The sequence below is a fragment of the Mustela nivalis genome, assembly GCF_964662115.1.
Source record: "Mustela nivalis genome assembly, chromosome: 7".
Taxonomy (NCBI): domain Eukaryota; kingdom Metazoa; phylum Chordata; class Mammalia; order Carnivora; family Mustelidae; genus Mustela; species Mustela nivalis.
Genome location: NC_139026.1, coordinates 83,376,144 through 83,402,320, shown reverse-complemented (window position 1 = coordinate 83,402,320; position 26,177 = coordinate 83,376,144). Strand labels below are relative to the sequence as shown.

General features: G+C 38.6%; 1 protein-coding gene across 1 annotated transcript in view; it reads left to right on the top strand.

Annotated features, from left to right (window-relative positions):
* The first annotated feature begins 24,589 nt into the window (after window positions 1-24,589).
* NELL2 (neural EGFL like 2) overlaps window positions 24,590-26,177 on the top strand; it is a 407,098-nt gene continuing 405,510 nt past the window's right edge. Inside the window, exon 1 of the mRNA XM_082742286.1 lies at window positions 24,590-24,673. The gene's annotated coding sequence lies outside the window, so the exon portion shown is untranslated. The remainder of the gene's footprint in view (window positions 24,674-26,177) is intronic.

Sequence of the window (26,177 nt, the reverse complement as noted above, 5' to 3'; positions counted from 1 at the left end):
GCTGTCATAGGAATTTTTTGATAATTACCATCTTTCTTCAGGCTTTTCATTGCTGAGAGATAGTATATATAGAGCATGCCATGGAAATGCTCTGAGCCACACTGTCTAGGTTTACATCCTAGCCCTGCCTTGTACAACTGCAGCAAGTATTAATCTTATTAACCTTGGTATTAACCCTGGGCAGGTTTCTTAATCTCTTTAGAATTGTTTCTTCATCTGCGAATATCACAGAGTTACTGTGATAGTTAAATGAAATAGTGTCTATTAAGAGGCATTGTAAACAATTACTGAATCATTATAAGTACTAATTCACTAATAATATGATAAATCATAAGTAATTATAAATCATTATACTGGCTTCTTATCAACTCTCATCTGAAATCCCTACTCTTAGGCCAACCTCGGGAGATCCCCATGGAGCCATATGGCTTCTGCCACCACAGTCTATCCTTGTCTTCCACTCTTTCGGTCTCTCAGCCTTTCTTTCTTCACTGCACCTGACACATAGCCAGAACTCAGTGCATGTTGAATCAATGAGTGGGTGTTACTAATTTCCATCCTCCTTTCTTTGTTCTTATCATCTAATATGGCCTTTCTCCTTTTTGTCTCATAATAAATCATCAATAGGTTCTGACCAAATGTCTGGTAGTGTGTTATAGATACTACACCATATGCTTTAGGAAATCACAAGATTCATCAGATCGAAATTTTCCCCTTTGTGTTCTGAACGAGTTTACAATCCGGTTGAGAAGATAGGATATACTCTCAAATCATGATAATGCAATGGAGAAAGTGACACGCCGTGAGAGAGACCCAGAGAAAGGTCTAAAAAAGGAACCAGGGGGAAAATGCTATCTTGTAATGGTGGTCGTGCTGGAGATTTTATGCCTCGCAGGGCGGATGGGACAGGTTCCAATATCGGGCAGAGGTGGTAGGGAAGGAGGCTGGGAGCGAAGCATGGATGCACCAGGCAGAGAGTCATGATGGCAGATAAAAGTGCAGACGTGGAGAGAACAAGTGCTTTAATTTAGCTCGAGCAGAGTTCATGAAAGGGAGCGGTGGAGCGTGCATATGGAGGGGTCCATTGAAGATTGCCTTGCTTGGCTCTGCCCTGTGGCTTTAGCACTCAACTACCCAGAAAGGGAGGGAAGGAGGGAGGAAAGGAGGGTGTGAAAGGAAGAAGGGAGGACGAACTCATTTTTAAATTGGACTAAGTGAATATCTTTGCCCTTTCTTTCAGACCAGATCTATGTAATGGGGTTTGCATGCATTCTCCTAATCCATATACTGTGTTTACATTGTAGCTCTTTAGAGCACTCTATGTGCTTAATGGGGCAAATATAAGCAAGATTTCACAAACCATTGGATTAAATTAGTATTATTATTGTTGTTTTGCACTCTTCATAGAATGGTTAGTTGTAAACACAGTTATAAAAGCCATATACATGGGTGTACCTGTCTATTTTTTTTCTGGCTCTTTTAGAAAATATGACTTCCCTCCCTGGTATCCGTTTCTATCATAAGGTAGATAAATTTGCCTAAAGCATGAAACATTAGTCCATCATAAATTCAGTGGTTGCTGTTTTCAAAGAGCTCAACTCTAGTGTGGGAAATAATAAATTTAAGAATACAAGGTGAATACTTAGCTTCAAGGCATAATATGGATAAAAATCTTGAAGAAATACACAAAAGAGAGATCACTTTGGGTCAAGTCTAGCAGTTGCAGAGGTAGGCTAATTCCCAACCACATCAGATCTTCTCCATGTCCAGTCATGTCACAGAGGTGCTGTAGAGATACTATGTAGCTAGCAATTATTGAGTACCTTCATTGTGCCAGGAATTGTATATCTCTTTTCAATCTTGACAACAACTCTTTAGTAAAACCACTGACGTCCCCATTTTTCAGATGAGGAAACAAAGGTCACTGAGAGCTACTTGCCCAAAGTCACAGGACTAGAAAGTAACTCAGCAGGGATTTGAGGTCAGTTCTGCCTGACTCCGGGCCTGTCTTACATGTGTCTGAGTGTTGCCTTACGCTTTAGAGGACCCACGTTTTTCAGGGCTCCCCACCTTGAGGCTCCTGGTATCCCCAGTATTCCAGGTTGCAGAGATTTCAACCAATCGCTTCCCTCGCACACTCCAATTTCCGTGCTTTGTTCCTTTTGTGGTGGAATTGTTGACCTGCGCCCAGAAGGTTTTGATTTTTGGTTTCAGATGCTTCAGCATCTGTTCGGTGATCTGGTGAGACAATCCAGATAGCAACTTGTTTTCAAGGAGGCCGAGACTCTTTCTTGGAAATATTTGAGCTCGGCGTCCACTTTCGAGGATGAAGATGCATCCAAGAAAGAGGTCCACGTCTCTTGTGAGACAAGAATTCCCAAGGGAGAGTGGCAATCATCAGGTCCTCTATCTCAGATGAGAGTAGCTTTCTGAAAATAGCCCAGCTACGGCTCTTTGAATCACTGTTGCTATGAAATATTATGTTTATTGCTCATTGACTCAGCCACTGAAGAGCTAACAATTTTCCCCCCTGGCGCCCATGTGAACACGGCTGGGCATATAGAAACCGAGTTCAGAGAACCTTACTGCTGGCCTCGGCCCCTTACGGACTAATTAACTGCTTTGAAACCCATCAAACAAAACAGGACAAATGACTTCATTGAATGCCTCACATTATTTTTTTTTAAGATTTTATTTATTTATTTGACAGAGAGCAGTCACAAGTAGGCAGAGAGGCAGACAGAGAGAGAAGGGGGGAAGCAGGCTCCCTGTCGAGCAGAGAAACCCATGCAGGACTCCATCCCAGGACTCTGAGATCATGATCTGAGCGGAAGGCAGAGCCACCCAGGCACCCCAGGTGAGGACGTTTTTGCAGAGAATTCTTGGGAAACATTTTTTTAAAAATATTTTCAGAACAACCAATTTTCTTTTAATTTCAACTAAAAATAAAAGAGTGTACATTTGTGATAAAATCAGTTAACATGAAGCAGAAGGAAGGAAATAAAAATTATGAAGCAGACATAACTAATGTTAACTTTTTGGTGATTTTTTTGCATTTTTTTTTCTTTTCTGTTCCCGTCATTTACTGTCTAGTTTTTTGCCATCAATTTTTATTATATGTGGTTAATATATTGTATGTGTATGCACACAAATGTGCATTAAACAGTTTTTATAGAGTTGTATATGCACACACATATGTATATAGTTTTTATACATAGTTATTATGGAGACAAATCAAAGTAAAAACTAAACAGCTTTCTCCATTGAAAATGAGGTAAGAGAATACTCCCTTTACTTGGAACATTGACTTTAGGAAACTTGTAAATACTTCCTCCTTTCTTTGAAATGTATATAAAATCTTTTAAAGACTAGATGGGCCTTTTGTCAGCTTTAGAACCCAGGAACTTCTTTCTCTGGACAGAAACCATCTCTTTGAATGTAGATCTCAAGAGAGGTAATGCTCTTCTCTTCCTGTCCCTGCGGGAAGGTCTGGTGGTGGGTGCCCAGGTCTGGTGGGTGCTTTGCTCCACATTGCAAAACTACCTCCTGTCATAAAGCTATGAGAAGTTTGTTACTCTTCTGGGTAAAGCCGGTTATTTAAACCAGATAGCCACCCCAATGACCAGGTAAGTTGAGGAGTATGATGTGTGACAAATGGTGCTGTAAAGTACTCTTACTTGAAGACTAATTACTGTTTCTCTTGTGAACGTGTATTTTAGGACTTGAGTCAGCTTGGCTATACAAGGAGATGAGATTCCTTTCTCTGCAATTTTTTTAGGGCATTGTCTATGGTGCACATCACAGTCTGCTTTAATGCTTACTCAATATAAAAAGTTGGGCTTTTTTACTACCTTTGTGAGATTTTTGGGAGAAGATTTTGTTTTTACAGTTTCCCTATATTATATATTTTTGTGTATATCTTAGATGAAAAAATAACACGAAGATGAGCTTGGTGAGATACTATCTTTCTTAACTTCTCATTAATATATCCTATTTTTAAAATACTCAGATAACCCATTCTGGGTTTTTTATGTTTAATATTTAATATTTTATCTTATTTGGAAGTGATCTAGCCATTTAAATTGCTTATTATTTAATTATTTAATTTCACTTAGCAAATCTCCTAAGTTTTAAGTTATCAGAAAGAACACATAAAATAAATGGAAAAAAATATTTAAAATTTTTAAAAAAGAATACATAAAATAACCATTCGTATTCCCTAACATCAAAAGTGATAATTATGTTATATGTATATTTCTAATTTTGCAAAAGGGCTACATTTTACCTTTGGATATAACTGACAATAATGTTTTTGAGAAGTAAAAGATAATCCAAAACAATTTGAACATCAATTAATTTTTTCATTAGAAATAAAGAAAATTAGGAGATTTACTAAATTAAAAAAGTTTGTCATAACCCTTTTTTTGTCATATTGTATGACTAAAAAGAGCCTTAAAATGATTTATGGGAAGAACAAATATATAAAAGGTTATCTGAAATAATAAGGTAGAAACAATGTCTAACTAAATGTAGATGACATTAGCACTTAGGTATCTATTTTTTTTTCTTGACATGGATTATTGTACATAACTCGATGTTATTTAATTTTGGTGGCATTGTTACATTTTTCTAATTATTCCTTTAATTGAGTGAAAAGTGACCAATGTCAGTGACTTTTCCTTTTATTAACTAAGATGATTTCTATTTTGACTTCAATGCTAAAAACATTTTACTGTTTTTTTTTTTTTCCTCTCAAGTCTTGCTGTTGAATTTAACTCACTTCCTTCCATCATGATTTTGCTTAGGAGTTTAGAGTATCCTGGGAAACACCAAAGTTCAGAGAAGGTGACTTAAGAGTACTCGTACTGGTCACTCTAACGGGCCAGGAAGTGGATGAGTAGGAGACGGCCTTGCATCGTGCTTGAATCTCAAGCCCAATTTCCAGTGTGGTCCCTTCATCTTTCTTCAGTATTTTCATTATTTATTATTTTAGTGAGGGAAGACTCTTTCATGCACTGCCTCCAGAAGTAACATTAAAAGTCAGAAGTCTGGGGGTGCCTGGGTGGCTCAGTTAGTTGAATGTCTGACTCTTGATTCCTTTCAGGTCATGCTCTCGGAGGGGTTATGAGATGGAGCCTGCTTAAGATTCCTCTCTCCCTCAGCCTTTCACTCCCTCTCTCTTTCTCTCTTCCTCTGTCTAAAAAAATTCAGAAGTCTGGTAATTTTTATTTTAACTATAAAGGTGAGAAATCTGCATTTTTGTAAATTTGGGTCAGGCAAAGAAGGAGGAAGTAGGAAATAGTTACCCATTTCCCCACCATGTAGATAAACACTAACATTTTGTTTTTTAAAAAAAAATCTTTTTCATTGCCAATAAATAGCACGAAAATCTGCATTAAAGTTATTTAGAACTATTTATGCTTAGATCTTATGAAACTTGGCTCTTAAAGTTGTTGGTATAATTAATATAATTCAGTTATTTTGGGCAAGAGGTATTAGTTCATTGCTTGACCTAAAAGTAAATCAATTTTACAGGTGTTGGTATTTCAGTCCATGTGGTAATTTAAAAGCAAACACTCAATATCAGCCATGGAATTTAGTTATCATTACTTCCTTAACTTGTAATAGTAACATTGACTGAGTGCTATGGACTGAATATTTGTGTTATATCCCCTCCCGCAAATTTATATGTTGAAGCCCTCATTTCTAATGATATTTGGTATTTGGAGGTAGGGCCTTTGGGAGGTTTAGGTTTAGTAAGTAAAGTCCCCATGATGAGATTAGTTTTCTTATAAAAAGAGGCAGAGATATGGGGCACCTGAGTGGCTCAGTGGGTTAAGCCTCTGCCTTCAGCTCAAGTCATGATCTCAGGGTCCTGGGATCCAGTCCCACGTCGAGCTCTCTGCTCAGCAGGGAGCCTGCTTCCCCCTGCCCTGCTTTGCCTGCCTCTCTGTCTACTTGTGATCTCTCTCTCTCCCTCTGTCAAATAAGTAAATAAAATCTTAAAAAAAAAAAAAAGATGCATAGACATGAGATCTCTTTCTGTGTTCACATGCCAAGGAAAGGCCATGTGAAGAGGGGCTTCACCAGGAATTTGACTGTGGATCTTGCATTTCCAGCCTCTAAAATCATATTAATGGTCTGTTGTTTAAGCCACTATGGTAGCTTGTTATAGCAGCCTGAGCTAAGACACTGGGTTTGAGAAAAGAGGCAAGTAGAGGGAAAAGATGAGGATAGATACATAAAGTGGCTACTAGTTCCCAAACTCGCTTCTTCCTTTCAGTCTCCCTCCCATCTCTTTCCCTCTTTTCTTCTTCTTCTTTTTTTTTTTTTTAAAGATTTATTTTATTTATTTGAGAGAGATCATGAGAGCACACACACACTAGCAGGGGAGGGGGGCAGTAGTAGTAGAGAGGTAGAGTAGTAGAGAGGTAGAGAGAGAGTCTTAAGCAGACTCCCTGCTGAGTGTGGAGCCTGATAAAGGGTTCCACCTCCAGACTCTGAGATCATGACCTGAGCTGAAATCAATCAACTGAACCACCCAAGTGCCCCCCTTCTCTTTTTTTGCCTCCTCTTGCCACCTCTGGGAACGAGTGGTGGGAATGAATGCCATATGCTGTCTTGCCCAAAGGAGGACTGTTTCATCATTTAGTTTCTTTTCTTTTTTCCTGAGATGGAGCGTGCCGCAGGAACAGTCATTGTGAAATTCAGCACATGGGTTTGTACAATGTCCGTTTCTGAGTTGCTTGGAATCTGAGGCTGGTGGGTTGGCAACAGTGAGGTGAACCTGGACAGGCTTAGCGATGAGCAGGATGGTTCAGTAGGAGTACTGAGGAACACACATGGGCCTTGGAGTTAGAATAATCTGTATACAAATCATTCTCTGTTGTTCTTTAACTGCTTGACCTTGGACAAGGTCCTGGACCACTCTGTGACTTAGCTTACTTGTTTGTATAGTGAGGAGACATTTAGGTACCTAGTTAGGAGGCCCTTTCGGACTCTTGACCCTTCCATTCTTGATGCTGCAAGGCTTCTCCTCCACAGAACAGTCAGCCACATACTCCAAGGGCTCTCCATGACTCAGCCCCCAGTACCGTGTTCTCCAAAGGCCAAGAAATCCCCCACTATGGCCAATGCCTTTTTTATTCTTAGGGTGATCTGGCTGATATCCAGCAGAAGGCTAAAGGGTGATACCTTAGCTCTTGATCTCCCATTGATAAATAAACAGTATACCACTTAATTAAATGTTTTTAAGATGATGTGTGATTAATTTCCTACTCGAGACTTTCGTACAGCAGCCAGAGCTAGGACTATGGCCTTGGCATAGGTGTCATGAAGTCTCCATTTTATTACCCTTGTTTTTAGTTTACCAATGAAAGAATGCTATGAACAAGGCACATAGGTTTTCTCCATTCAAAAAATATGAGCTCCAACCTGCCAGTTGCTAACATGCAAAGGGCATCATTGAAATGTTTTTATTAGGCATTAAAATCCTAGCACCACCACCACCTAGCTTGGGACCTTGAGCAAGTATTTTAACTATCTGAGGCTTAGTTTCCCTCTGAGTGAGGTATAAGGTGTAAGTAATACTCAGCTCCCCCCTAATCACTTCCCCCACTCTATAAAGGAAAATTCCTCTGTTAAAATGCTGATGCCCTGGGTCTGCAGAATCCAATAATCTAACTAGGCATTAAGCCTTAGACCCATAAGTTTATCGGAACCATTTGTTGGGAGGCAATGTAGCCCAGTAGGTGAGAATGGCAGGCTTTAGATCTTTAACTCATTCATTTTTTTTCCATTTTATGGTCATTCTTATTCTTAACTACTGCAATAATTTCTAAACTGGTTTCATTTTACTTTTTCCTGATATCTCCAATATCTTGTCCTAATACGAGTCACAGCAATTAAAAATCTTTTTTTTTTTTTAGATTTTTTATTTTATTTTATTTTTTATTTGTTGGAGAGAGAGCGAGTGAGAGCAAGCACAGGCAGACAGAATGGCAGGCAGAGGCAGAGGGAGAAGCAGGCTTCCTGCCAAGCAAGGAGCCCGATGTGGGACTTGATCCCAGGACACTGAGATCATGACCCGAGCCGAAGGCAGCTGCTCAACCAACTGAGCCACCAATCAGATCGTGTCTCACTTTAATTCTTTTAACTTTTTTTTATATCCACCAGTTTCCCCCCAGTTTTTCTCTCTTTACCTTCACTTTAATTCAAGCAGATGGTGGTTAGTTTTATATTCTTTGCCTCAGGTGAAGGATGTGGCATGGAGAAAAAGAGAACAATTGCTCCTAGGTTTTGAGTTCCAAAAGTTTAATCTTATTAAGGAGATTATTCTAAATGTCTCCAACAAAAAGAAAGAGAAGGAAGAAATATAAAATGGAGAGAGGGGTGTATTCCTCCCATTAGAAATTATTACCTAGATTAAGAAGGGTGGAAACCAAGAAGACATACTAAAATTGTAAATACATGTATGTTTTGAATAGATGGGTCCTATGCTTTGAGTTTAACGTGCAGAATTCCAAAGGGGTATCAAGGCCTCAAAGAAAGAAGGGTGTCTATATAGCTAGGCAGATAATCCCATGTGTGCCACAGCATGGTACAAAACCAACAAAAATGTTTTCTATGTCCTTATACATGACATGAAATTAGCAGAGTCCCTGCACTGATAGGGCCCACAGGGGATTAAGGGACCGTGTCATGGCAGTAACTTCTCTTTAGTAAGAACCCCGGGGAAGGGAAAATATAAGATGGTGATGAATGAAAAATCAGATCCATTGAAATTGATTTTCCAAAACCCCAAAGAAATGAAGCTTTGAATAGGAATTGTGTTTCTGGAGCACTTATGTGGCTCAGTTGGTTAAGCATCCTACTCTTGCTTTCAGTTCAGGTCATGATCTTTGGGGTGTCAGATCAAGCCTCATATCAGACTCTATGTTAGGAATGGAGCTTGCTTAAGATTCTCTCTCTCCCACAGTCCCTCTTCATCCCACTCTGGTGTGTGCTCTTTCTCTCTCACTCTCTAAATAAATAAATAATAAATAAAAAGAATTGAATTTCATTTTTTTCAAGTATCACATGCATATAGTTTATAGGGAACAGTATTAAAAATCTTAATTTAGAAAAGTCTCTTGTTTTCTGTTTCTCATATTCCAAAACCCACAGGTAGCCACTTAAATTCTTCTAGCCATTTTCCCCACCCCATTCCTGTAGTTTTCCCCTTATTTTTATTATGGTAAAAAATAAACATAAAATTCACCATCTTAATAACCTTTTAAAATCCTTTGCTTAAATTCAATTTAGTTGACACATACTGTATTATTAGTTTCAAGGGTAGAATTTAGTGATTCATCAGTTATGTATGACACCCAGTGCTCATTTCATCAAGCACTCTCCTTGATGTCCATCACCCAGTTACCCCATCCCCCTACCCATATCCCTTTTAGCAATCCTGTTTGTTTCCTAGAGTTCAGTATCTCTTATGGTTTGTCTCTCTCTCTATTTTCATCTTATTTTATTTTTCCTTCCCTTCCCCTATGTTCATCTGTTTTGTTTCTTAAATTCTATATATGAGTGAAATCATATGTATTTGTCCTTTTCTGACTGGCTATAATCTCTTGGCATAATATCCTCTGGTTCCATCCATGTTGCTGCAAATGGCAAGATTTTATTCTTTTTTGATGGCTGAGTAATATTCCATCATTTATGAATATTGCATCTTCTTAATCCATTCATCTTTCAATGGACATCTGGGCTCTTTCCATAGTTTGGCTATTGTGGGATATTGCCACTATAAATATTGGGGTGAATGTGCTCCTTTGAATCACTATGTATCCTTTGGATAAATACTTAGTAGTGCAACTGCTGGGTTATAGGGCAGTTCCATTTTTAACTTTTTGAGGAACCTCCTTACTCTTTTCCAGAGTAGCTACACCAGTTTGCATTCCCACCAACAGTGTAAGAGGGTTCCCCTTTCTCTGCATCCTCTCCAACATTTGTTGTTTCGTGAGTTGTTAATTGTAGTCATTCTGACCTGTGTGAGGTGGTATCTCATTGTGGTTTTGATTTGGATTTCCCTGATGTCAAGTGATGTTGAGCATTTTTCATATGTCTGTTGGCTACTGTATGTCTTCTTTGGAGAATTGTTTGTTCATATCTTCTGTTCGTTTCTTGACTGGATTTTTTGGTCCCACCCATTCATATAGTTTTTCCATTATTTTTATTGTGGTAAAATAAACATAAAATCCACCATCTTAATCATTTTTTAAATGTAGAGTTTAGTGGTTTAGATACTTTTATAATGTTGGGTTACAATCACCACCATCCATCTCCAGAACTTTTTTTATCTTACATACAGAGCTCTGTATCCATTAAGCAATAACTACTATCCCTCCCTATCCCCACCCCAGCCTCTGGAAACCATCATTTTAATTTCTGTCTCTAATTTTGACTACTATAAATACTTCATGTGAGTGGAATAATGTAGTATTTTTCTTTTTGTGACTGGCTTATTTCATTCAGCTTAATGTCTTCAAGGTTTATCCATGTGTGACAGATGTCAGAATTGTCTTCCTTGGGGTGCCTAGCTGGCTCAGTTGGAAAAGCATGTGACTCTTGATCTTGGGGTTGTGAGTTTGAACCCCACATTAAGTATAGAGATTACTTACCTGAATAAATAAATAAAAACAGAATTATCTTCCTTTTTAAATCTGAATAATATTGATTATATATATACACCACATTTTGCTTATTCATTCATTCATTGACGGACACTTTTTAGCTATTGTGAATAATGCTGTTATGAACATGAGTGTACACATATCTCTTTGAGACCCTTTGAGACTCAATTATTTTGGGTACATACCCAGAAGTGGAATTGCTAGATCATATGGTATTTCTACTTTTAATTTTTTGGGGAACTACCATACTGTTTTCCATAGTAGCTGAACCATTTTATGTTCCCACCAACAGTGAACAAGTTGCAATTTCTCCACATTCTCACCAACGCCTGTTATTTCCTATTTTTGTTTTGTTTTGTTTTCAGTAGCCATCCTAATAGATGTGAAGTGGTATCTCATAGTTTTGATATGCATTTCTCTAATGACTAGTGAAACTGAGCATCTTTCAATGTGCTTATTGACTATTTACATATCTTCTTTGGAGAAATCTCTATCCAAGTCCCAAGTCCTTTGCTCACTTTTGTTATTATAGTTTTTAAAGATTTATTTATTTATTTTGGAGGGGAGAGGGGCAGGGAGATAGAAATTTAAGAGCTCTTCATGCAGAGAGCAGAGCTCAATGCAGGGTTTAATCTCATGACCCTGAGCTCACGATCTGAGCCAAAACCGAGAGTTGCTGCTTAACTGACTGTGCCACTGAGGAGTCCCCCTTTTACACATTTTTGAATTGAGTTGTTTGGTTTCCTTTGTTGTGGAGTTTTAGGAGTTCTCTATTTATTCTTAATACTAATCCCTTATCAGATATATGATTTGCAAGTATTTTCTTCCAGTCTGTGTGGTATCCTTTTACTCTGCTGATACCATCTTGTGATCCACAATTTAAAACTTTTTTTTAAAAGATTTTACCTATTTATTTGACAGTCTGAGAGAGAGAGAGAAAGAGAGAGAGACAGAGAGATCACAAGTAGGCAGAGAGGCAGGCAGGGAGAGAGGGGGAAGCAGGCTCCCTGCTGAGAAGGGAGCCCAATGTAGCACTCCATCCCAGGACCCTGAGATCATGACCTGAGTTGAAGGCAGAGGCTTAACCCAGTGAGCCACCCAGGTGCCCCAATTTAAAACATTTTTATGAATTTCAGTTTGTCTATTTTTGTTGTTGTTGTTGTCTGTGTCTTTCTTGCTATATACAAAAATCATTGGCAAATCCAATGTTGTGAAGCTTTTCCTCAAAGAGTGTTACAGTTTTTAGGTCTTTCATCCACTTGAGTTCATTTTTGTAAGGGGTGTTAGGTAAGGGTGCAGCTTCATTCTTTTACATGTGGATATCCAATTTTCCCAGTGCTATTTGTCACTTAGATTGTTCTTTCTCCATTGAGTAGTTTTCACCCCTTGTCAAAATCATTTGACCACATATGTGAGGACTTTGTCTTGGGATCTCTATTCTATTCCATTGTTCTATATATCTATCTTTATGCTGGTATCTCATTGTTTTGATTACTATAGCTTTGAAATTAGAAAGTATGATTCCTCTAACTTCATTTTTTTTTCCAAGTTTGTTTGGCTAGTCAGTGTTTTTTGAGATTCCATATGAATTTCAGGATGATTCTTCTATTTCTGAAAAAAAAAATCATGGAGATTTTGATAGGGATTGCATTAAATCTGTAGATCACATTAAGTAGTATTGATATTTAATGACATCAAATTTGCAAATGCATAAACATGGAATGTGTTTTCCATTTATTTTTCTTAATTTCTTTCAGCAATGTTTTGTATTTTTCATTTTACAAGTCTTTCACCTCCTTGGTTAAGTTAATTCCTAAAATTTTTATTATTTTTGATGCTATTGTAAATGGAGTTAATTTCCTTTTTGAACTGTTTATTTTTAGTGTACAGAAATGCCAATGATTTTTGTGTATTAACTTGGTGTTCTACTGAATTCATTTATAAGTTCTAACAATGTTTTTGTGGAAACTTTAGGGGTTTTATAGGTAAGATCATATATATCATCTGCAGAGATAATTTTATTTCTCTCTTTCCAACTTGGATGTCTTTTATATCTTTTCCTAAGTGTGCTAGTTAGAATTTCCAATACCATATTGAATAGAATGGCAAAAATGGGTATCCTTTACCTTGTTTCTGATTTTATAGGAAAAATTTTTAATTTTTTTACTATTAAGTCTGATGTTTTTCATATATGGATTTTATTATGTTGAGATCATTTATTTCTATTCCTAGTTTGTGAGTGTTTTTATAAATTCAGTTTGCTGAATTTTGTTAGTATTTTGATGAGAATTTCATAAGGGTTATTGATCTGTGGTTTTCTTTTCTTAGTGTCTTTTTCTAGTTCTGGTATTAGAGTAACGTCAGCCTCAAAGAATGAAATAGGAAGTGTTCCCTCCTCTTCAATTTCTCGAAAAGTTTGAGAAAGATTGGTGTTATTCTTTCTAAATAAATGTTTATTAGAATTCACTGGTGAGGGCCGCCTGGGTGGCTCAGTGGGTTAAGCCTCTGCCTTCAGCTCAGGTCATGATCTCAGGGTCCTGGGATTGAGCCCTGCATCAGGCTCTCTGCTCAGCAGGGAGCCTGCTTCCTCCTCTCTCTCTGCCTGCCTCTCTGCCTACATGTAATCTGTCTGTCAAATAAATAAACAAAATCTTAAAAAAAAAAAAAAAGAATTCACTGGTGACACCATCATGACCAGGGCTTTGCTTTGTTTCGAGATTTTTGATTACTGATCAATCTCCTTGCTATCTATAGGTCTATTCAGATTTTCTTTTTCTTGGTGAGTTAGCCTTTGTAAGTTTGTATTTGCAGATATTTGTCCATTTGTCACGTAGTTATTCAATGTGTTTGATTACAATTGTTCATATTACTCTTATAATTCATTTTACTTTTGTAGAATCAGTTGTAGTGTCCCCACTTTCTTTTCTAATTTTAGTCATTTGAGTCTTCTTTTTTTCTAAGTCTAGAGGTTTGTCAATTTTGAGCATTTCAAGGAACCAACTTTTGGTTTTATTGATTTTCTCTACTGTTTTCTTGTTCTCTATTTTATTTATCTTTGCTCTGAACTTTATTTTTTTCTTCCTGCTAGCTTGGGTTTAGTTTGTTCTTTTTCTAGTTAAGTTTAAAAAATAATTTTAATGAGGTAAAATTTTAAGTATGCAGTTTGGTAAGTTTCGAAAAATGTATACACCTAGGGAACCATCACCACCATCAAAATATTGTAGGTATCCATCTCTACAAATTATTCCTTTCTGCACTTTCCAAGTTAACTACCCCTCCCCCCAATCTTGGCCCTGGGCAACAACTTCTCTGTTTTCCGTCAGTATAAATTACATTTGTCTAGAGTTTTCTTATACCTTATGTAGCCTTGGTGCCTAGCTTCTTTTGTTCAGCTACTTGGTATTTTTGAGATGCACCCATGTTGTTGAATGTATGTTTATTTGCTTCTATCACAGAGTAGTATGCCATTGCATAGATATATCACAATTAAAAAAATTATTCTGTTAGTGAACATTTAGCTTGTTTCTAGTTTTGGTTATTGTGAATGAAGTTGTTTTGAACATTTATGTACAAACCTTCCCGTAGGCAAATATTTTAATTTCCCTTGGGTAAATCCTAGAGGTAGGCTTGCTGGATCATATGGGAAGGGTACATTTAACTTTTTAAGAAATTGGCCAGACTGTGTTCCAAATGTGTCATTTTATATTCTTTCCAGCAATGTATAAGAATTCTAGTTGTTCCACATTCCCACGAAGACTTTGAACAAACCTGTAACCTTCCGTTTACTTTTCTGTAAAGTGGGCATAATCATAACAGTTCTGTCTGGCATACATGTACATACATGTATGGTATGTGCATGTAAGTAATGGGATGTTAAGTTGAAAATTTGGGACAGTAAGATAATAGTGGTACTACATATTTAAGTAAGGTGGTGGGCGATTGGGTGGCTCAGTAGGTTAAGCCTCTTCTTTCAGCTCAGGTCATGATCTCAGGGTCCTGGGATCAAGGTCCGCATCAGGCTCTCTGCTCAGCAGGGAGCCTGCTTCCCCCTCTCTCTGCCTGCCTCTCTGCCTACTTGTGATCTCTCTCTCTGTATATCAAATAAATACATAAAATCTTTAAAAAGAAATAAAATGAGGTGGCACATTAAAATTCAAATTTTGAAAACATGTGACCAAAAACCCGTTTTATGACTCTTGGACCTTTCTTCTAGAAATAGGTCACACTTTGCCAAGATGCAGGACTTTCCATGCTAAAACCAGGACAGTCCCAGGCAAATTGGGAAAGGTTGATCACTGTATTGACATTAAAGATAGAGAGTGAAAAAAGATAGTATTTGAGAAAAGACTTTTTTGGAGGGAAATTCTGTCACACTGTTTTCCAACAGGTTCCTTTCAAGGAGGTAGGGTGGAGTTTTTAGCACCTTTTTCTCAAGACTAGAAAGAGGAGGACCTCTTTAAGACTACTCCAAGAGCTTTAAATTTATGTCTGGATTTTGAGACACCCAGAGCCTGAAATTGTATTGCCATCCAGGAGATCTTCAGTATGAGAGAGACCAAACTGTGAGTCATGTGAAAGAGTAAACATAAGCTGCTAAGTCTAGAAAGCAAGTGCATTACCTTCTAGAAAAGTTGGAATTCTCCTTATAACATAGGTATGGTCCACAGAGCAAAGACAGCTGTCTAGAGCCATTGCAAGTCTTGTCCAAGAGCATTTCCTGGAAGAGAGGCTATGTGGAGGTTAAAACCAAAAGGCAGACACTGAGGGGAACGGGGTCATGGGAAGGAGAGATACTGTCCCCTTCACTGAAGTTATAGCTAGAGGGACCCAGCATAGGATATAATGATAAAGTTCCTAAAGCACCCCAAAATAAAAGAGTCATCTATAAACATTTGATTGATTTAGAGAATTGAAGACATCTTATAAGAATCAGTTCAAAAACAAACATCACATCCCTTATTCCCCCTGTGTGGGAAAGTATACGAAAGTATAGGATTGAGCTGAGCTGGAGGCAGGTGGGACTATAAAGAAGGGAGGAATACCAAGGACCAGGATCGGGGAGTATTGGGAGATAGAAAAAGGAAACTAGTACCCAGACATAGAAGAAGTCACTGCTAGGGAAGGTACAAAGGGAGTTGGGTAAACTTGACCTACTTCCTTATTTGCCTTCTTATTTATTTAATTACTTATTCAAGATTTATTGAGATTCTACTCACAATGATATGGATTGTGTTGAGTGCTCAAAACACAGCACTGAACAAGGTATTCAGGGAACTCACAATTCTATTTAAAGGAAAGACATATATACATATAATTATAATTCAGTATGACGCATTCAAAGACCAGATAAAATATCCAATTTTTTTAATTCATGTCCTGGGAAAATCAAAGCGTCATTACAAACCAATAATTTCCCTAAGTACAGGGCGTTCAGGTGAATCTGGAATGAGAGAATATGGTTTTTAGCCTGAGACTAGAATGGGACACTGGAATGAGAGAATATGATTTTTAGCCTGAGACTAGAATGGGACATTCCATTTTGGGTTTCTCGTATTGAAATGCCAATTTGACTTATCTCCTAGACCCAGGTGGAAAAGCCAAACATAGTAAATCTTGTGCCCATAACCCCAACTTGGAGTGTATAATTGCATGAAATCTGGTAGAGTTAGTCTATTTATTTAGATCTTAATTGAGGCCTTGAAATCAATCAGATTTCAATTCATTATGCGTACATAGCTAAGGTCGTACATTTATCTTTTGCTTAAAGTTTATGATGACATTTTTTCTGTACCCTTACTATCTGAACGAGGGATAGATAAAAGATCTGGCACGTTGAGATCAGCATAAAAAGGTCTCACTGGGCTAAGATCAAGAGGTCAGCAGGGCCACATTCCCTCTGGAATCTCCAGGACAGAAACCATTTCCTTATGTTTTCCAAATTCGGGGGGGGGGGGCACCTGCATTTCTTGGCTTCTTCTATCTTCGATCTTCAAAGCCATCCATGGCAGGTCACACCCATCTTCCACTGCTCTCTGGCTTTCTGACAATCACCAGGAATTTTCTCCTCCTTGAAGGATGCCTGTGATTGGCTTGGACTCCCCCGATAATCCAGAATAATCTCCCCCCTCTCAAGGTCCTTAACCTTAATCACATCTGCGGAGTCCTCTTTGGTGCATAAAATAACATAATTACAGGGCCTAGAAATTAGAACTTGGTCATCTTTGGAGGGCCACTGTTCTGCCTACCCTTGAAAAGTAACTTTTGTCACCTCAAGTGTCTGTTAAAATGAAATGAAATAAGTTTGTGGAAGTGCCTAACAAAATGGACCTGGCACAAAGAAGAAAGTGGGGGAATGTAGTTAATAAGGAAGACAACAATTTAATAACCAGGTAATTGTAAAGGTGTAGCCCAAAGGCAGCAGCACCAAGAAGACCTAGAAATGAAAGCAATGTCTGTTTTCAAAGGATGCTCCTCTATTAATTTTCTACTTCAGAAGTCAGCTGGGCATGGTAATCAGGAGCTGTCACATTTGGGAGACTATAAGGAGGAAGTTTGGCTGGAGTGAGAAGTCAGGTTAAAGAGACACACAGACTCTGATATTCAGGAGACTTTAGGAATTCATTCCTGTACACACTAGCATACACATTGTTATATTTTACAATGGAGAAAACTGAGGTTCAAAGAACTTCAGTAACTGGTTCAAGGTCACCTGGCTGGTAAAGGCTGAGCAGACACTCAAACTCAAGGCTTTATCGGCTTTCAAGTCTGAATTCTTAGCTTCTGGGAGCTTGTGTTTCATATTTTGGAATTGACATTAAAAACACAGCCCCTTACGCAGGTGCTTTTTTCCCTGAATAATTTCAGAATCAATATCACTATTTTTATTTCATTTTTAATTTTAATTTTTTTGAGGGAGAGGGGCAGAGATCTCTCAAGCAGGCTCCACACCCCACATGGAGCTGGATGCGGGCTTAATCTTACAACCCTAAGGCTATAACCCGAGTGGAAATCAAGAGTTAGACAATTAACTGACTGAGCCACCTGGGTGCCCCAAGTCACTCTATTCATAAAGCCTATTCCTCAGGGTCAGTGTGTGGCCTTCCTCTCAAACTAGCTATCTGAAAACAGTGATGGCACTTTATTTAAAGATGGAATAAATCCATTGCCTCACTTTAGAAGCCTAAAATGTTTAAAAGAGGATTCTATTGTATTTTAGAAAAATTTGTCTATTGTATTCACTGGATGCATGGCACTAATTCTTCAAGAACTAGTTATAATATAGATAATGTGGAAAAATTAACTGTACCTGGCAGTTTCTTTGTGTAATTAAGGTAAAATTTTACTAATCCTTTCTCTGCTAAGATAAAAACTCAATGTATTTTTGCAGAAAGTTGTTAAAACTAAGACACTAACATAGAAAAATGGAGACATTGAGTTATTAAACATTAGAAAACATTGGAAATTTCATAAAAGGAAATGTGCTATACTGGGTTTCTCCAGAGAAAGAGAACCAATAGAAGAGATGGTTAGATAGATAGATAAATGTTAAGAGGAGATTTATTCTAGGAATTGGTGTGTGCAGTTATAGAGGCAAGAAAGCTTGCTATTTGCTGTGTGTAAGCTGGAGAACCAGGATGCCGGGGGCGGGTGGGTAATTCAGTAGAGTCCCTAGGAGCTCCCTCAAGAGCCAGGAGCATTGATGGCCAAGGGCTGGAGAAGATGAATGTCCCAGCTCAAGCAGAGAAAGCAAATTTTTCCATCTTTTTCTTCTACTCAATCCCTCAAAGGATTGAATGATGCCCGCTGGCATTGGTGAGAGCCATCTACTTGACTCAGTTCTGACTCAAACGCTAATCTCTTCTGGAGACAGGCTTCCAAACACACCCAGAAGTCATGTTTAACCAGCTTTTTACCAGCTATCTCAGCACCCCATAGCCCAGTCCCGATGACACACAAAATGAACGATCACTTATGCAAAACACAGTTTAACTTTTGTTATGAGTAATTCCCCAATCCCTCACTCTTTTCTCCTAATGTAGAGGGCACTCTGGTTTCTGATCTCTGTCCACCACCTGACCAAGGGTGTTCTCACCCAAACCACCTTCATCTCTCTCTGGATCTGCGTAACCGTTTCTGACTGGCCTCCCAGCCTTCCTCCTCTGCCCTCCACAGTCTGTTCCATGCAGGGCCTTTTAAATGCAAGTCAGGCCACGTCTTCTTAAGCCAGTGTCTTAAGCACGGATCGTGAGCTGCCTCTCTGAGCTCACCATCTACCACTCTCCACCTCACTGCAAGTGCCAGCCCTCCCCCTTTCTCAAGCATGCCCCGCAGACTTCTGCCTTGATGACTGTCACTCGCCCTTTCTTCTGCCTTGATCACCCCTCCCCTTCTTACACTTGCTGCCTGTCTCACCTTCCCTCCATGTGAACTCATCGGTAATGTCTTCCCACACTCCCCCATTTCCTGGATTTCCCTATCTCCTTAACGTTTTCCCCATTGCATAGCAAATATCACCACCTAATATTCTATTTATTTACACACTGATTTGTTAATTTTTTCTCTGTCTCCTCCCCTCACCCCCACCCCAAGGCTTGAAGAACATATTCTCTATGAGGGCAAAGACAATTTTGTTTCCCTCTGTATACCTAGTGCCTGGTATGGGGTGCTCAGCCTACTACAGGTGCTCAACAAACAATTGTTTAATTAACAAATGATACTATTTCTTGGGGCACCTGGATGGCTCAGTGGGTTAAAGCCTCTGCCTTTGGCTCAGGTCATGATCTCAGGGTCCTGGGATCGAGTCCCGCATCGGGCTCTCTGCTCGGCGGGGAGCCTGCTTCCTCCTCTCTCTCTCTGCCTGCCTCTCTGCCTGCTTGTGATGTCTGTCTAATAAATAAATAAAATCTTAAAAAAAAGAAAAGAAATGATACTATTTCTGAAAACAAAATTAATACTTATTACAGGCAATAGAAAAATACAGAAATGTACAAAGAAAGAACATCCATTCCTAAAGAAGTATCCACTGGTAGCATTTTGTTAAATTTCTTCTAGGTTTTTCTAAGAATATGTATTTTTTCTTTTTGTGAGATCAGGATTAATCTTTATTAGAGTTTATATCCAGCTTTTTTTTTTTTTAAAGATTATTTATTTATTTATTTGACAGACACAGAACACAAGTAAGCAGAGAGGCAGGCAGAGAAAGAGGAGGAAGCAGGCTCCCGGCTGAGCAGAGAGCCCGATGTGGGGCTCGATCCCAGGATCTGGGATCATGACCTGAGCCGAAGGCAGGGGCTTTAACTCACTGAGCCACCCAGGTGCCCTTATATCCAGCTTTTTAAGAAAGTATAGTATGAGAGCACTTTCACTTTATACATGGTTTTTGGTTTGTTATTTTCCCCACTAAATTATAAAATTTGGTTTTCTGTTGTTTCCCAATTATTCATATAACTTAACAACATAATAATTGTATATGCTTATTTATATCTAAAAAGTACGCAATGATACACACCACTTAAAGAAATTTAACATAAAAATAGAAATTCTATTCATATTATATTAAATACTTCAAGCATTTTTTAAAAGTTCATGTAGTCAATATAATTTCATAAAGGAATAATTTTCTTGATGAAGCTTATTGTGTTGACATATCAATATTTCAGGGACTGGGACTACGGAGTTTGTGTTAGGACATTTTAAAATTGTTTTATATTCAGTCCATGGGTTGTTGAAATAGCAACTTGCCTTTGGTTACCTAGAAAAATGTATGTCATTAAAATACTCTTTATATGCCGCCCTGGGAACATATCCCACACATAATGTATTCATAAAGAGTTCATTTTATTTACAGCTTGTCACATAATATGGTATAAGGAAACACACTTCTGATGCACTTCAACTGAATTATGCTTCTCTTTTTGACAGAGTGGGGAAATATATTTGTAAGAGTGAATAAACACACCTCGAACTGCCTGTTTTTTGAGAAGGAGGCAGAGAGAAGCACATTAACATTATTCTGTTATTAGAACTTCTATAGCGATAGACACTTTGGACATTTAATAGCTGTTTGTTTTCCAAATTGGGTGCCTGAAATACTTTATGTCAAAACTTGATGACAGGGACTCTAGAAAGCAGTAAACTCCTAAAAAGATTTTTCAGAGTTGCAGTTTTGTAGTGTGGATATGGAAAAAAAAAATCTGTTGTTGCCTCTTCTGGCATCTAAACCTTTGTTGCTTAATTCAAAGTAATTCAAAAGATTAGGTTTTGTAATTGACTAGTGTGGCAGATTCTTTGTCACATATGGATAGAGACAGTGGTTGCTTTTGTAGGACAGAATGCACCAGTACAGAATTTGAACATTTTTTTTCATAGTAATATTGACAAACATCCAGGCAAATACACTAATTTTTCCTCCTCAATGAATTCATTAATTTACAAATCAATAAGAACGTACAAGGTAGAATGCTAAACTGAGACCATACAGGAAATAAGAGGTACCCTATAGTACTTTCAGATGAATGACACTGTCCATTTTTTATGTCACACCGGGGTCTAACAAGTTCTAAAATCTAGTGTAATATCTGGATGAACTATTCATTATTATCCCTTGCAATTGTTAGACCACTAATTAATTACTGCAGCATCCAGTTCCCATCTTCCTATCCTAGAAATAGATGTTCCTAGTCACTAGGGGTTCCAGAGGAAAGAAACACATAGATCTGTGGAAATCCACCATTATTACAGGAATAAAAAGAAAAAGAAGAAGAAGAAAGGAAAAACCCAGGTGCAAAACTCCAAACACATGCTCTGACATAAAGAGTTAGACAAAAGCCACTGTATTAGTTAATAAGTAATATGTAGTTACTGTGCTTTAACTATCTTCTTCATTAGAGGATGAATAGTTGTTTCTATGTAGTTTCTGGGTTTTTCCTTAATAGGAATATTAACTAACAGAAACTAACCAATGCAATCAATTGATCCAATTTCTATAGCTACATTTATGAAGAATCTTAGTGCTGGTTCAGTGTCTTCAGGCAATCACTCTAGCTCTCATCTCTTATTTTAAAAAAAGTACAGCCTTAACTATCTGGCCTTTTGAGAACTATTAGGGAGAAAGGAAGAATCTGAGGCAGGTGGAATATTTGTGGGATGATAGTTGGGGAAATTGACCCTAAAGACGTCTTAAGCTTAAAATCCAAGCTGCAGTGGAACAGTTTAAATCCAGGCTGAAGTAAGTGTCCAGGGGGTTAATGCAAATACCGATGGGACAGGGAAAACTTCAGGGTGGCAGAATGAGGTGGAATTAGAATCATCTGTGCCTGATGTTGAGATGTTTAACAGGGGGAGTGGTAAGGGCACAGTTCAATACCAGGCAAGGAGACGGACAGGTTGGCCCCTCCCAGTACATTTCCCAGTGCATTTCCTCCCACTCTGCTGATTCTGCCCACCATGACTCAGGATAAGGCTCCTGGTCCCTTGAGGAACCAAAAATACCAGACATGCAGGTCAAGTTCTAGCTTGACCTATCAGCTCGACCAGGTGGGGGGTTAGATAGATAGGCTACCTTCTGATTTTCATGAGAACGATTAAAAATCTGTATCCAAAGTACAAAGGACAGCATTTTTAGAGTACTAGACTTTCCTGTGGCATCTCACATTTTACCAGGCCTCGCTCTTAGTAGGGAGTCTTGGTAGATGCTGACGGAGATGGAAGATTTTATTAAAGGTAGCTAGAGACAGCACTTGAATGATACTGCCCAGAGTCTCAGCGATTCCAATTGCATTAGGTTAAATTAAAAATAAAAGTAAATAAACAAGTACACCTTCCTTTCCTTGACTGTGTCCTATTTTTGAAGCACTGTGTATACCAAACACTTCACATCTTGTAGGTAAGAAAATGGAAGATTACAGAGACTAAGTATATTACACACTTAAGAAATGCTGCTAAACGGGTAACCTGGAATGTGAAGGCATATCTGTCTGATCCCCAAACCTGTGTATATTCTATTCTTTCCTAATTCTGACATATAGCTTTTCTCCTTAAGGGTAACATCTTTGGACATGGGTGAAAAAGCCATAAATATTTAGGTAGGAAGGTCTTTCTCTTCTAAGCATTGCTGGCATCAGTGACCCAGAAGTATCTTTACCCAACTCCAAATACCCGGGGCCCACCCCCACATTCCCTGGATGTCTCTCTTTTAGCCCCAGGGTCCAGTTCTGGTCTGTGTTTGAAATGTAAACTTCCATCACACAGCCAGGCCGTTTCCTTCCACCGCCGCTAGAGGGCGGCCTGCAGTCACGATCCCCCCGGAGCCCTCTAGCGGTCAGAGGAAGCTCCAGCCTTCCCTGGGGGATCTACGTTCCTAGGAACTTTCTCAAAGTCCGGCAGATGTTGCCCAGGGAAGCAAGGCCGTGGGACACACCTAGAGTCACCCTCGTTGCTTCCCTTTAGTGCTTCTGGGACAGGCTCATGGGCTCTGCCCCAACTCAAGATGACCTCTCCAACCTGCCAAGTGTGCCCTCTCGGATGCTGCAGGGTAGATTCTGTCACTAAATTTCAGGAAGAATCAAATACAGGTATCTAGAGGATGTGGCAGCGAGTCCAAAATTTGTTTTTTATGTCCCCCAGAATGCACAGGGTGGTTTATTTAAATTGATTCCGAGAAGCAGCTCTGGATATCTTCTCCGTCCCCAAGGTAAATGTTTAAATAGCACTAGTAATAATCTGGGGTTACATAGTGTAGCACAATTACGATTTTCCAGGAAGTTTGTGGTTCTTTTTATGATATGAGTGTATGTAAATAACATTGGCAAACCCCAGTCTAATGTGGGGATGCGCTCAGGTTTTTTTTTCATGATTTTAATATGATCATGATGACATATTGTAGTAGTTCCCTCCTTTTTATTTAAAATAACTGGGTTATTTTGGAGTGTAAATATGAATATATGAATATGTATTTAAATGACATATACTTTAATATGTGTATTTTGGTTATCAGATACAGATAGCAAGCACATATCAGTCACTTTCATGGCCTCCGCTGGAGTTTACTGGTACTGTTTTATTACGGGGTGTACACTGGACTCGTTTATTTAGGAAAAAAATAGCTGCTGCTTTTAAGTAATTGCAATAGAAGAGACTTTGTCAATATGTCTCCATGGGAAAGGATACGGATGCTTAATAAAGTAGGAAATGACGTTATCGTTAGGCATATTCTACCAACTACCCTGTTATTCACTTAATTCTTACAAGCAAATCAAAGCAAATTTGATTGGCTGAGGAAATATTTACAGGGTGACGCCGTACGGAGTGAAGTTCAGTAAAGATGCCACTGGGAATGAGACATGATTCCTGTATTCAAAGTTCAGGGGGGAAGTAAAGGCACGTATCTAAATAAAAATTTTTAAAGATTATTTATTTATTTATTTATTTGACAGACAGAAATCACAAGTAGGCAGAGAGAGAGGGAGAAGCAGAGAGCCCGATGTGAGGCTCAATTCCAGGATCCTGAGATCATGACCTGAGCCGAAGGCAGAGGCTTAACCCACTGAGCCACCGAGGCACCCCGAAATAACTTTTTTAAAAGGATATAACAGTGGAATTCCCTCATCTTAGCAAAACAAATTAACAATCCTAGAAATTAAAGGGAGAAAAATTATAATTTAGATAGTGCTGGCAATGCTGCCCATCATTCCTCTCAATGATTGCCTGGAGTGAGCATAGCAGCAAGCATGTGAGTCTGTGGTTCCCTCAGTTTGTCTCTGTTCTGGGTACCTATCGAGTGGGAGCAGATCACTGAGCTGAGTGTGATTCTAATTTTTAAAGATATGCATAGATGCATCATTTTTCATATAAAATGGACCCTAAAAGCAGGCCAACTACTTCATCTGGTGCTCAACCAAAGAAACAGGAATCTGTTCCAATGCTGGAAGAAAAACCGGCTGTGCTGAAACAACTCGTGGTCTCCAGGGGAGCGCCTGTCGAAGGACCTTTCCAGGGTAATTTTGATTTTTCATGATTTTCTTGTTTCTGATTTTAGAATCTAAGAGGTGTGAATCTCTTTTAAGATAAGTATCGTCAGAGATACATACACAGTCTGGAAGGGTCTGGATGCCAGGTTAGGAGGTTTGACTTTCTTTAGCCATGCAGTTGGAGTCTGTTAATGGTTTCTGAATAAAGCAGGTTCTGACCCCAGGTTTCAGCAGATCTATTTGAAAATAATATTCTAGATGGACTAGAAGTTGCAAAAACTGAGACAGAGGGGTAATTAAGAAGGTTTTATGATCATAGAGGTGGAGAAGAAGTATTGATTATCAGGGGCATCTGGGTGGCTCAGTGGGTTAAGCCTCTGCTTTGGAGTCAAGGCATGATCTCGGGGTCCTGGGATCGAGCTCCCCATTGGGCTCTCTGCTTAGCAGGGAGCCTGCTTCCTCCCCTCTCTCTGCCTGTCTCTCTGTCTACTTGTGATCTCTCTCTCTCTCTGTCAAATAAATAAAATCTTTAAAAAAAAAGTATTGATTGTCATATCTAGAGTAAAGGAGAATAAATGAAAAATTTTGACTGACTACGGTGGGTTAGAAATAGAGATTTCAAGTTTGGGTGACCGTGAGGTTGGTGGATTCTTTAACAGAGTTAGGGAGATCAGAAGAATTGGTTTTGGTTATGGAGATGAATGGGATTTGGGATAGAATGTGAGGTAACTGTAGGAGACCCAGGTGGAGCGGTTCAACCATGAGCTGGAAGTGCAGGAAGGAATTCTCAAAACGTTCTCTGTGGGCTGCATTCTGTTTCAAAATAGCAGTTGAAATTATAATAGTAGACAACACAGCTAATAAAGATCAGCTTGGTAGAAAGCAGCGAGAAGTAGGTTCTTAAGGATTACCTGTCTTTGGAGGAAGAAAAGAAACAATTAAGAAAACCAAAGGAGGAACATTCAGAAAAAAAATACTCTGAGGAAGAGAATTTTAAAAGAATTTTAAAGAATTTTTTAAAAAAGATTTTATTTATTTATTTGACAGAGAGAAATCACAAGTAGAGAGGCAGGCAGAGAGAGAGAGAAGCAGACTCCCTGCCGAGCAGAGAGCCCGATGCGGGACTCGATCCCAGGACCCTGAGATCATGACCTGAGCTGAAGGCAGCAGCTTAATCCACTGAGCCACCCAGGCGCCCAAGAATTTTAAAGAATTTAAAAAGAAGTTAAAATTACATGTTGGTAAAAGTTTTTCTAGAATTATATAGAATGTAATGCACTAATTTTGAAGGTAGAAGGAAGAAAAAATAATCGGTGAATAAGAGAAGAGATACTTAAAAAAAAATAGGACAGGCTTGAGATAATTTCAGGGAAAAGACAGCAAATGATTTTAAGTGCTGCTGAAATTTCAGAGTTAAGTCCTGAATTGGAGAGGTAGAAATTTAGATTTCAACTTAAGATATGTGGTGTATCCAAGGATTTTTTTTTCTCATTTATAATTTTGTATGAGATTGACAAATGTATAACCATCA